The sequence below is a fragment of the Gopherus evgoodei genome, chromosome 17, assembly GCF_007399415.2.
Source record: "Gopherus evgoodei ecotype Sinaloan lineage chromosome 17, rGopEvg1_v1.p, whole genome shotgun sequence".
Taxonomy (NCBI): Eukaryota; Metazoa; Chordata; order Testudines; family Testudinidae; genus Gopherus; species Gopherus evgoodei.
The window spans coordinates 20,456,319-20,468,621 of NC_044338.1; positions in this window are offsets into that span (position 1 = coordinate 20,456,319).

The window sequence follows — 12,303 nt, forward strand, 5'->3', positions numbered from 1 at the left end:
ACTTCCTTTCTCAGAACAGCATTCCTCTCCCTAGCATCTGTCTATCACACATTGGTTTTGTGCAATTAGAAAGTTGGCAAGCCTAACAGCCCTGCCCCTGCCCCTTCTCCGGGGCTCCGTCCCTTCACCGAGGCCCCGCCCCTGCTTGCTCCATCCCCCTCCCTCCATCACTCACTTTCCCCCACTCACTTTCACTGGGCTGGGGGTGGAGTGCGGGCTCTGGGTGAGACTGGGGAAGATGGGTTTCGGGTGTGGAAGAGGGCAGGGGGTTGGGGTGCAGATAGAGTATGGGCTCTGGGCTGGGAGTGCGGGTTCTGGTGGGGCTGGGAATGAGAGGTTCAGGGTGCGGGAGAGGGCTCTGGGCTGGGGCAGGGGGTTGGGGTGCAGGAGGGGGTGAGCATTCTGGCTGGGGGTGCAGGCTCTGGGATGGGGCTGGGATGAGGGGTTTGGGTTGAAGAAGGTGGCTGGGGCAGAGGGTTGGGGTGTTGGGGGATGTGCAGGCTCCAAGAGGGAGTGATTGCTAGTTTTGGGGGGTATCTAAGGTGGAGTTTGCCCCCAGGATATGCTGACAGGGATTTTGCAAGAGTTTCACTTGCCTCTGGGGAAGGGATCACCTCTAGACAGCAAGGAAGGTTTTGTGGTTAAGGTTCTAAACAAGGACTTCAAGTCCTGGATCCAAAACAAACTCTCCCTGTGACCTTAGATAAGTCACATAAATTGCCCTGTGCCTCAGTTTCCCATCTGTAAAATGGAGATAACAAGCCTTCCTTTGTCTGTCTTAGATCGTGACCTCTTCAGGACAGGGCCTGTCACCCACCATGTATGCGTACAGCACCTACCACAAAGGGCCCTGATCTCACAGCACCCCTGGGTGCTATGCCCAGTCCAGATTTAAATTTCCTAAGCACTGGGATTTCACTGCTTCCCTTGGGAGACTACTCCACCGCTTAATAGAGCAACATGTTTTCCTGATACTCAGCCTAAATTCCCCCTTTGTTATCCTGTATCTTGAGCTCTGTACATTCATCTGCCTTGATCAGGTATTGCAGGGGGTTATTTCCCTGCACTCCTGGGTGGGAACAGGCACCTGTAATATTTGGCTGTTTCTGGGGACAAACTCATGAAAATAGGAGGCAAGAATGTGACAACTCCCTAAGTGCATAGGGTTTAATTCTCCGCTCAGTTTGCGTGGGGTTGGAAAGGCATTGCTGCATGCTCCGGTTTTGTGACGATGGGTGTTACCTGTGGAAATGCCTCATGGCTCACTGGGAGATCAAATCCCTGGATGCAGAGAGTGCGGCCACAAGTTGGCCTATTGATTCCTATGCTTGTGGGGTGGTGGATTTGAGAGCTGCAGGTTATCCAAAGAGCAAGGCACCTTATTTACCCCCCATCCCCATTTCAGAAATCACCTGGTAGCCATTACTTTTTGGTGTGCTGCTGAAACAGGAAAGCATGTTCTCAGAAAGGCTGATGCATTGGGGTGTAAGATGTAGGTGCTAGGAATGAAATCATGGAACCACTCCAAGCAAAGGAGGATTTTGACTGGCTTTCCTAGGATAATTTGACCCACACATCACCTATATTTTGCAGTCTCCAATATCCCAGGGAGCAGCAGAGAGCAGGTAATTAGCACACTCATAGCTCTGCCTTTGTCACCTGCTTCGACTCCTTCTGCTTGGCTGAGTTGCCGAGCTAATGCAATGTCATATCAGGTAGCGAGATTCAGTCCCTAGGAAGAGTTAATAGTAATCATGAGATACAGTGCCATCGGCTGGCACGCTCTGTGATGTTAGAGTAATGATATGGAAACCCAAACCAAGCCCTAATTCCTGATCCTAATGCGATGCTGATCCCATTACAAACCCAATGGCTATTCCTAGCAGAATTCCTGTACCAGTCCAGATCCCATTATAATCCCAATGACTAGTCTGATCCTAGTGTAATCTCAGACTTTGGCCTGATTTTGGTAGAATCACTATCCCATCTGTGAAGACTCCTCACCCCACTCTTGATACCGGCAGGGTCCTAACCCCATTTTTGGTCCCAACAGCCTGCTAACAGAATTTCAATGCAAACACTTCTCCTGCTGGAATCTGAATCCTTCTTCTGATCCAAATAGGTAACACTGTTGCAAAAAAAAGCAGACATTGTTCTGGGACATACTAGCAGGATTGTTGTTAGCAAGACACAAGAAGTCATTCTTCCCTGCTGATTAGGCCTCAACTGGAGCATTGTGTCAGTTCTGAGTGCCACATTTCAGGAAAGATGTGGACAAACTGGAGACAGCCCAGAGAAGAGCAACAAAAGTGATTAAAGGTCTAGAAAACATGACCCATGAGGGAAGATTAAACAAACCAATTTTTTTCAGTCTGGAGAAGAGAAGACTGAGAGGGGACATGATAACAGGTTTCAAGTACATAAAAGGTTATTACAAGGAGGATGGAGAAAAATTGTTCTTCTTAACCTCTGAGGCTAGGACAAGAAGCAATGGGCTTATATTGCAGCAAGGGAGGTTTAGGTTGGACATTAGGAAAAACGTCCTAATTGTCAGAGTGGTTAAGCACTGGAATAAATTGCCCAGGGAGGTTGTGGAATCTCTGTCACTGGAGATTTTTAAGAACAGGTAGACAAACATCTGTCAGGGATGGTCTAGATAATACTTAGTCCTGTCATGAGTGCAGGGGACTGGACTAGATGACTTCTCGGGGTCGATTCCCATCCTACGATTCTGTGATGTAGAGCAGTGAATGGAATTTTCCCTCTTATCAGAACAAAAATCCATGAGAGATTTCTCAGCACTGAACACATTGGGCCACATCCTCAGCCGGTATAATTCAACGTCGACTACACTAGTTTATAGCAGGAGGAGATCTCACACAGTAAGTGCACAATGATCTTCTCTGCTCATTCCCAGGTTCTTGAAGGTCTATGATTGGATGGACACTCTTGTAGTTTGGCGTCAAAGACAACATTGTCTGCAAGATGAGGGCTAGAAGGAAGACAGGAGAACACCGAGTTTGCACAAAAGAGCTAGTCACCTATCATGGCCTCTGTCTGGTGAATCCCCAAGAATTAATTCCCACAAAGCAGTAATGATGAAAGAGACTTTAGGGGGAGGAGGGGTGATGTTAGGCATCACATCAGTTTTTTATTGATTCTCTATCACATTACTAACTTATTTGCCTATGTGCATACAACCCCAAAGCACATCACAGAGCAGGGAGACAATAAATCCTCTCTTGGTATGCTTCTTGTCTGACTGCTGCAACACTGCATTCAGTTCTGCACACCTCATTACCGGAGACATATCGACAAACTGGGGAACATTCAGCTAAGGGTGTCAAAAATTATTAGGTGGTCAACGGGCCTGACTAATGAGAAAAGATTAAAAAATCTAATTATGTGCAGCTTGGCTAAGTGACAACTAAGTGACACGATAGGAGTCCGTACATATTTAAATAGACAAAACACCACGCATGGAGAGGAATTATGTACAGGGGTTCAGGGCAAAGATTAAGAAAGGGGAACTTGAGATCAACTATCTGGAAAACATTTTGCTTTACTGAACGGTGGCATAGTCTCCCAGTGGAAGCAGTGAAAGTCCAGTGCCTGGGAAATTTAAACCTAGACAGGGACTACAAAATGTACTGTGGGGAACCTTCCTGCATTTGTCATGGGGTGAACTAGCTGACCTACAAGTTCTTTTCCATCAGCACTTTCTATGATCATATGATTCTCTTGTCATTCTGGTTCCATTTCCATAACTTGAGCAGCACTTTTAGAGCTTGTCAGGCAGATAAAGTTTTCATGCCAGATTCTCAACTAGTGTAAATCAGCACACCTCATTTACACCAGTTGGGAATCTGGCCCTCTCTCCCCTATCCACTTTCTCACCTAGCAAATCTTTCAAATTTAGAGACCCTTTTCTAATGTTTAGAGGATTCTAAGTTCTAGCATGCCAGGAAATTTTCAATATCTCCATGATCTAATGCAGGGGTAGGCAACCTATGGCATGCATACCAAAGGCGGCATACGAGCTGATTTTCAGTGGCACTCACACTGCCTGGATCCTGGCCACCAGTCCGGGGGGCTCTGCATTTTAATTTAATTTTAAATGAAGCTTCTTAAACATTTTAAAAACCTTATTTACTTTACATACAACAATAGTTTAGTTATGTATTATAGACTTCTAGAAATAAACCTTCTAAAAATGTTAAATTGTATTACCAGCACGCGAAATCTTAAATGAAGACTCGGCTCACCACTTCTGAAAGGTTGCCCACCTCTGGTCTAATGCAACAAGAAGTCCAAAGTGCTAGAAATCCACAAAGCTTTTAGTAGTTCTAGGTTCTAGAATGCCATCCAGATCTAGAACCAGGGTTCTCCAACATTGCCAGAATGAATTTACGTTTAAATAGGGAGATCGTCTCTCAGACACCTCGTTGTCCATTTGCCACCACGGTGATTGAATCACCTCCTTATGGCAAAGACAGCAATTTGTTAGGTAACCCACTGACTGATGTGTGTTACATGTCCCACTCTGGGTCCATCCACAGAAGAGATGAGGTGTTACAGTTCCTTGCTGCAACAGCTCTTTTGCGCCAAGCTGTAGCAGCTCATGTTTTTTTAGCTCTGGAGGTGTCTGAGAATCAGGGCCTTCAGCAGAGCCAATCCCCGAGCAACTTAGCGAGTGCAGCTGCCTCCAGTAGGCTGCCTGATAGCTCATACCACCTGCTAGCTTAGAAGAATCAGCGCACCAGCTCTTAAGCACAGCAGCGGCAGCAATTCACTGGCAGGCCAAAGCGTTTCCCCTCAGTTGTGACAGATCCTGTGCCTGCTTGTTTCCAGTCCCGCTCCTGGCTTGATCTCAGCCTTACTCTTGTCTTACCTCACTCCAGGAAACCCATTCCTGACCGATTCTTGACTTCAGCTCTGACCCTTGGCTCTGGCACCTGGCCTTTACTCCATCTCGAACCTTTGGCTCCTATTCCTGGCTGCTGATTCCTGCTCTAATCACTGGACCTGACTCCTGCTCTGATCAGTAGCATGACTGCCCATGTCCTGGTTACTGACAAGTGGTCCCTGGTGCAAGCCTCTTTGTGCCAGCAGCTTGGTCGTCACACTTATAGGGGAAAGTCATGATGAGGAATTATTGAATGTATCTGTACCTTCTTTTAATGAGGCTCAGCAGCTCGAAATGAGAAGGAGAGTCACGTGACCAAGAAACTCTACATGGATCACTACTGGCTACAGGCCACTGCTTGATGCCATCTGCTCTAGAGGTTCTAAACTCTGAGCTTTTATTCCGCATTACGCAGAACTTGGCAGCAGTGAGCTAGAATTTCTAGCCCCCAGCCACAGAGCTAGGACAGCTGTATCCATATATTAAAACTATTAGGGGGAAAAATAGGTTTTTATAATGATAAAAGAATTTAGGATTAAAAGCAAAATGAAACACCAAGGCTAAGGGCCTGATTCTAATTCATCAGATATCCCCACCGCTCACAATCCCTAATGAAAACATGTGTAACAAGCCCGCAGGGTTAATTTTACAAGAAAAAGAAAAGTCCAGTAAAGCTCCGTGAGATTTTCACGTTAAATTAATGTAGCGGATGCTTATAAGCCTTGCTAATTAGGGATTGTTATTAACTGGAATGTCAGGTGAATGAAATCAGCCCCTGAGCTGACATTTCACTCATGTGAACTCCAGTGTTTGAGTTTCATTTGTAACACATTGCAGATACAGTGTAATGTGGTCACAGCTTTGCCGCCGTTAAATGCTGGTGTCTCTGTCGAGGTGTGTGCCCCTGCTAGCCCTCCCACTTTTGAAACATCCAGGATTCGGTCATCCCTTGAAAATCATTATTTAAATGAAAAGCAAGTAGAGAAGCTGGTAACTTCGAGAACTGAGATGAGCAATCACATAATGTTTTTCTGGAGTCTGGTCTTCCAGGGATTCAGAACAGGTTAGCTGTGCTGTGTCATGAAAGATGGCATCACAGTCTTAAACAGACAGTGTCTATTAAAGGAAATAATGAAGCACTATAAACACAAATTAACATGCTTCCACACAATTTGAGTTCCAGCTTTGTCTCTTTTGTTGATCAGGATTACACCTTGACAGCTCACAGAGATGTCTAGTCACTGAATATTATACTGCAAGGAAACATGTGGTACCTGGCCTCATGGCGGAGTGTCGCTTGTGGGTGCTGTGCTACACCAGTTCCCTTTGATGTCTGGTAGCATGATTGTTGTTTCATGCACTCGGAGGCAAGCGCTCCAGACTCTTGCCCTTGGTGGGTTCCTGTAAACACGGAAGCATTTTGAGTAGCAGGATTATGGAGCCTTCTTGATGTAGAGCTAGGGCACCCTACGAACTTTCCATGCAGGCTAGGAAGGGGCCCAGCCGATACCAGCTGGAGACAGGGGACTTGTGCGAGGGGCAGGACGAAGTGAGCATCAGTCACCTCCAGGTCACATAGCCACCCATTGTTTCTATTGCTGCCTTGAGGCTCAGCCCCTCCATGCAGTTAAGTAGCGGGGCTGGGTGGGAGGGGACCTACAGAGCAGCAGATCTTCCACTGCAGTGGTTTTTAATACATGCTTTACTGGCTTTCTCCTCCTGCAGCAGCTCTACATGTCTATGGGGCACATGGCTTATAGGCCACACAGGACTCCCCTTAGAAGTGTGGGCTCCTTCCTGCACCAGCAAAAGTTATAATCATCACACGCCAACGTATAGGCAGGATGCAGCCTCAGCCCATAATAGCTGGGCATATGCAATTCATGATGCATCTGCTATCGTGTGATGCAGGGAGAGGCACTGTGCTTTCCTGGAAACGAAGCCACAGCACCCAGGCCAAGCAGGCGGCTCCAGGATTGCATCTGAAACATAGTCGCTGGAGCCAAGCGAAATTCAGAATTTCAGTCCCACCAGAAATCCCAACATTGCAGTGTTTATTTTCATCTGCAGTTCGGAGTCTTCCTCTGACGTCTGCCTATTCACACCACAGAGCACACTGGCTACCCACTAGTCTCGAGTGGCACTGCCCAGGTTAGCTTGTGGCGTGTCCCTGCTAATCATGCCACGCATTTCTCAAGTGCACAGCACCCGAAGCCCAGGAGGGTCTCTGCCATGCCACTCTGTTGCCCCATGGCCCTGATTGGCCTTGCATATAAGCCGGACGGAGAGCAAAAGGGGGTTGGAAGGTCGCTGAACCGAGCTGCTATTATTATGGGGTGATAATTCATTGGCATGAATTACCGTTTGGTTCCACAGTGAAGCTAGCACATGTTGCCAGGGAGAGAGAGAGCAGCGCGAATGCCTAATGACTTTTCCAGAGAAGGAGAAGATAAATCTACCCTCACTAAGGAGTCTGACACGGCAGCTTCACACCAGCCCCCTCCCTCTCCGGAAGGGATATCAATCTCTTTCTCTCTAATATGCACACCTTTCTCTCTCTCTCATTGTCTTTTGCCTCCTTCTTCTGTCCCTATCCCCCCCCCAATACACACTCACTTGCTTGCTCACAGGCACTGATTGCCTGATTTCTCAGGGGGGTGCCCTAGGCTTCTCCCACGTTCCCCCTTCCCTCAAAGCCTCACCCCTGCCCCGCCTCTTCCCACACTCCACCTCTTCCCACCCCTGCCATCACTCTACCTCTTTTTGCCCCCACGCCTACCCTCTCCCGCCCAAGTGCTTCCTGCCCGCCGCTGAACAGCTGATCAGCAGCAGGTGGAAGGCACTGGAGCGGGGAGGAGCTGATTGGTGGGTCCGTCAGTGGGTGCTAAACACCCACTATTTTTTTCTGTGGGCGCTCCAGCCCCAGAGCACCCCCAGAGTCGTCACCTGTGCTCTCGCTCATGAATTCTTCGCTCCTTCGAGGCTCATGGACTTGGTGCTTGTCGCGGTTTTGGGCTCCTTTGTGAACGTCCTGTCGTTTCTCCACCTGACTCCGATCCCGGAGCGGCCAAAGCTTTTGTCCTTCGGAACAGCTGCTGCTCCGGAGAGGAGAGCGCAGGACTGAACCCCTCCAGGGTGGGGGGCAGCCTGGGAGTTCACAGGAGCGGGGCTGCTCTCTGGGGAGCTCTGCAGCTCCAGGCTCTAAGTTCTTAAAATCGAGGAGTCACCCTCCTGACCTGCTTCGGCAAGAAGCCAGCGCTGCTCTCGGACTCCTGTGGGGGCCTTTGGCGTCACTTACCGGGAACTCCTTTCATGTGACAGAAGGCAGACAACGGGGCAGGATCGGTGCGTCACAAGAACATTGGGCAGCCATGCAGATCCTCTGCTGGTGTCAACGGGAGCTGTCCCAGGGATGTCATAGAGCTGCGCTGATTTACACCCGCTGGGGATCTGGCCTGGGTCTGCTAACTCAGGCTTGCAGAGATCTACACAGAGTCATTAACGATGGAAAAACGCTCTTTAGTTTGGCTATTCCACTCTGGGAGGCAGGGCAACAGAAATCCCTGGCTGACCCCGTCTGGTTATTTTCTCCTTTAGTTTTCGGTGAGCTTTGCACTACAAAGCAGAACCAGGCATTTCATTACTATGCAGGCTGCATTCTTGTGCACACAATAGACTCGCCCTTAAAGATGCCCTTAATGCTGTAGATGTACAGGAACCGATGCTTAGTGCTGGGCCTACACACAATCTCAGACTGTCTGCTTTCAGGAGGTTACGAAAGAAATTCAAGGCAGGATCATCTAGTGATTAGGGTGATCGATTCACATGCAGGAAACATGGGATCAGTTGCCGCCTCTGCAACAGACTTTGTTTGGCCTTGGGCAAGTCACTTAGTGTACGTCTGCACAGCAATTAAACACCCGCCGCTGGCCTGGGTCTGTTAACTCGGGCTTGCAGGGATCGGGTTGCAGGGCTGTAAAATTGCTGTTTAGATGTTTGGGATTGGACTGATGCCTGAGCTCTGGGACCCAGTGAGGGGCAGGGTCCTGTCTTTTATTCCAGTGCAGACATACCCTTAGGCTACGTCTACACTGCCATGTAAGCCCAGGGTTCAAACTCAGGCTCAAGTCTACTTCCCACTTTTGTCTACACAGAAATCATGCTAACCCAGGGCTCAGACTCAAAGTCCCAGGACCCTTTGGGGATGGAGGGTGTGAGCTCAAGTCAAGCTGAGACCCAGGGTTCAAGTCCTATTGCTTTGTAGTGTAGACCAGCCCCACTGGGCTCAGGATATGGGAGTCCTCCAAAAGTATCCTTCAATCCAACAGGCCCATTGTCTTTGTCCCCAGGACATTCAAGTTTTCCCACAGTGCACCACGAAGAAAGGGCTAGAGTGGCCACCTATTGGGAGGGCACTAGGAAGTCTGGGAGATGGCTGGCCTTGGGCCCACATAATGCAGTGTAGATGCTGGAGCCCCAGGCTGGCATCCAGGTTCAACAGTTCCTAACCTGGGTTACAAATGAGAGTAGCTGCTCAACAAACAAACCCAGGGGCTGCTACCTCGAGTGATGGGGGCCAGAGATGTACCATGGAAAGGGGCAATTTTAAAACATCGGCACCCCATTTGCCCTCTCCAGTGTTGTGTGTGCACAAACTGGCAATGGTGCCCACACATGCTGAGATGACGGCACTGCAGGGAACAATTGGGCTCACACACCTTACAGGGCATTATGCACACAGACAGGCAGCTGGGCATGCAACCCACTGGGACGTGTGTGCGATGCACCCCTCTCTGTGCTGGATCCACAGAAGAGGTGAATACGTCACAGTCCCCCAGCTACAAAGTCAGGCTCTTTAGCTCAGTCTGCAGATACATATGCTTGTAGCTCTGGAGGACCTTGGGTCAGTTCCTGGGATTTTGGACAAGATGGCTTGTCATGGTATAATTCCCCACTCTGAACCTTAGCGTCCAAAAGATGGGGTACCAGCATGAATTCCTCTAAGCTCAATTACCAGCTTAGAACCTGTAGCGCTGCCACCAACCAGGAATTCCAGTGTCTAGTACACTATGGTCCCCCCAAAAACCTTGCCCGGGGAACCCCAAGACCCAGACCCTCTGAATCTTAACACATGGAAAGTAAACCATTTCCCTCACCGTTGCCTCTCCCAGGCTTCCCCTCCCTGGGTTACCCTGGAAGATCACTGTGATTCAAATTCCTTGAATCTTAAACAGAAAGGAAAATCCACCTTTCCCCCTCCTTCTCTCTCCCCCCTCCCAGACTCTCCCTGAGAGAGAAAGTAATCCTAACACAGAGAGAAATTAACCTTTCTCTCCCTTTTTCCTCCTTTCTCCCCATCAATTACCTGGTAAATCCAGACCCTGTCCCCTGGGATCTCATACCAGAATAAAAAAAAAAAATCAGGTTCTTAAACACGAAAAGCTTTTAATTAAAGAAAGAAAAACAGTAAAAATTATCTTTGTAAATTTAAGATGGAATATGTTACAGGGTCTTTCAACTATAGACACTGGGAATACCCTCCCAGCCTAAGTATACAAGTACAAATTAAAACCTTTTCAGCAAAATACAAACTTGAACTCCTTCCAGCCAAATACACATTTGCAAATAAAGAAAACAAACATAAGCCTAACTCGCCTTATCACCTAGTACTTACTATTCTGGAGATATAAGACACTGTATCAGAGAGATTGGAGAGAAACCTGGTTGCACGTCTGGTCACTCTCAGAACCAGAGAGAACAACAACCAAAAACTAACAGCACACACAAAAACTTCCCTCCCTCAAGATTTGAAAGTATCCTGTCCCCTGATTGGTCCTCTGGTCAGGTGACAGCCAGGCTCACTGATCTTGTTAACCCTTTATAGGCAAAAGAGATATGAAGTACTTCTGTTCTATTAACTCTTACTTATCTGTTTATGACATGGCTGCTCTCACACACAGGTGGAGAGGTGCTTATCACACTTCAATGCATGCTCAGGTTGTGCACGCAGAGGGATAGGTGTTTTGGAATGCCCTTAGGTTGGTGGTCGTGTATGTGCATACTTGTTCTGCAGGTCCAACTGAGTGTTGCGTGCTCACGCACTACGTTGTTTGCACATTTGTGTATTTTGCAGATGCAGCTTGTGGTTAGATGTTGATAGATGTTTGGCTGTGTGTGTGTGTTTCCTCTGTGTGCTGCCCCTGCCCTGTGCAGACAGCTGCCACGGCAGACTTTGAGCGAACCACTCAATGACCACAAGATCTGTTAAGGGACGAAGGCATCCAGCCAAGTTAATTGTCGACAAAACATGGTACTAGTATCCCGCAGACTCTACCGGACCACTAATACATGTATGCCCGTAACAATGGACCAGCTCAGTGAATGGTGGGACTTTCCGTTCCTCTCTAAGGCCAGACAAAGATCCTCCTTTTGAGATACATCTTTATATTCCTATACAAATAAGTTAGTACTGCCCCTCTGACATAGTTAGTTACTACCCCCTGACATGGCTACTTTGTAAATGTTGGTTTGATCAAAACATCTCTATTATGTACTGTCATCCTGACCTTATCTTTTGGGAGGGGTCAGTGTGTTCCTGTTATCCTTGAGGAATGGTTTTGTGCTATCCTTGATATCAGGATGTTCTGGTACCACTGGGTATCGGGATGTTTGTGTGAGCACTCTGTGACTAGCACTTCTTAGAAATGTGTGTTTCTGCAATATCAGCCCTGTTCTTGCCAAATTCTGTGAGCAGGTCCTGCCTCATACCAGGCCTCTGAAACAGGTTCTCTTCCTAGTACACAGCCCAGGCACCAACCAGCCTGTGGAAATATCAATCAAGGGGCCCAAATTCTTCTCTGAGCTGCATGCGATGCTTGTGGTCTTCAGAGGCTGTTGCTTGCTTGGCTGGGAGGGCAAACTTCGACCTGACAAGATTCGAGCTGGAATTCTAGTTCCTCTTAATCAAAGCCAAATTTTCCAAGTGACTTTAACTCTTATGTTTCCATTCCCAAACTGGCCCAATCTGTGTTAGTCACCTGGTTTTGCACACGCAGCCAGCATTTGAGCTATCCAGCTACCCAGCTAAGCAAGTTGACTTCTATAGATTTGCATATAGATTCTCTTGCTATTCCCCTTTCCCCGGCCCTGGATCTGTGAGTTCCTGAGAGCAGACACCATCCTGGGTCTCTGGAAAGCACTTAGCATCCGAGGGCCTTCTAGTAAATAATACTAACACCAATACCTGATTTGATTGTTCCGTTGTCGACTGCAGGTTGAAAGCATGCAGCGTTACACACGTCAGTCAGTGGCTGCTTGGCAATCAGACTGGTTTAGAAATGACTGAAGTAACAGAGCTCCCAGCAACTTTCTGGGGAGAGCACTGCACTGGCTAATCA